This window comes from Gossypium raimondii, chromosome 12 (genome assembly GCF_025698545.1).
Source record: "Gossypium raimondii isolate GPD5lz chromosome 12, ASM2569854v1, whole genome shotgun sequence".
In the NCBI taxonomy this organism is placed as follows: Eukaryota; Viridiplantae; Streptophyta; class Magnoliopsida; order Malvales; family Malvaceae; genus Gossypium; species Gossypium raimondii.
The window spans coordinates 25367650-25368732 of NC_068576.1; the positions used below are offsets into that span (position 1 = coordinate 25367650).

At 37.4% G+C, this 1083-nt stretch overlaps 1 non-coding gene across 1 annotated transcript; it reads right to left on the minus strand.

Annotated features, from left to right (window-relative positions):
• Positions 1-209: 209 nt before the first annotated feature.
• LOC128035706 (small nucleolar RNA R71) lies at positions 210-314 on the minus strand. The gene has a single exon (XR_008192257.1). It is a non-coding gene; the product is annotated as a small nucleolar RNA R71 (small nucleolar RNA).
• Positions 315-1083: the final 769 nt, after the last annotated feature.

Consider the following 1083-nt stretch of genomic DNA (forward strand, 5'->3'; position numbering starts at 1 on the left):
GTTAGCATCTAAAATGATTCCTCTAGCTTTGTGATACCTTCAAAAATAATGGGGTCACTGATGACACTATTCGTCTTCGATTGCTCCCCTTTTCATTAAGTAATAACACCTTTTATTGGTTAGATTCGTAGGCACCAGGATCAATCTTGACATGGGATGAACTTGCTGGAAAATTCCTCTAGTAGTTCTTCCGCATTAGCAAGACGTTCTAACTAAGAATAGAAATTTCTATGTTTAAACAATTAGAGGGGAAGTATTCATGAAGCATGGGAGCGTTTTAAGACGTTGATTTAGAAATTCCCATACCACAGATTACCTGAGTGGTTAAGATTGTAAATTTTCTACAATGGGTTGGATGTACATTCAAGGTCAGGATTAGATGGAGCAACAACAGGTGCATTAATGAACAAAACGTACGAGGAAGCCTACAAATTAATAGAAAATATGGAGATGAACTCTTGCCAGTGGCCAACTGAACGATATACATATGACCTAAGATCATCTATGGTAAATGTTGTCCAAGAGGATAACAAATACCAGTAGTTAGTTGACAAGATCAACCGTATAGAATCTGAGAATAGTGCACTGTCTATATATGGAGGGTACAAACCACTCTTCAATTGCATCAATAGTCCTACCGAGGATGTGAATTACATAGGAAATAGGGGTGGAAACCCTTATTCAAATACTTATAATTCCAGATGGAGAGATCTCCCGAATCTGAGATGGAGAGGAAATCAAGGAGGAGGTAGTACTTCAAATCAGGTTAAAAACACTAACTATCAACCTCTTTACTTATAGAAACCTAAAAAAAGGCTAACGTAATTGATCATACTGAATGTGGTCAACACTTGGATCGAATCGAGGGGGAGATACAGTCAATGAGAATAGATGTGAAGCAGATGCAGTCTGAGTGCACCAATTCAAAAAAAATTAACTAGTGCACTAATTCAAAAAAATTAACTAAGCTTGAAGATCAGATGAGCCAATTGATGACCACGATGGGTGATATAAAAAAACAAATTGACATGGGTATTCCTAGCAACACCGAAGATAATCCTCAGAGAGAATGAAAGGAGCATG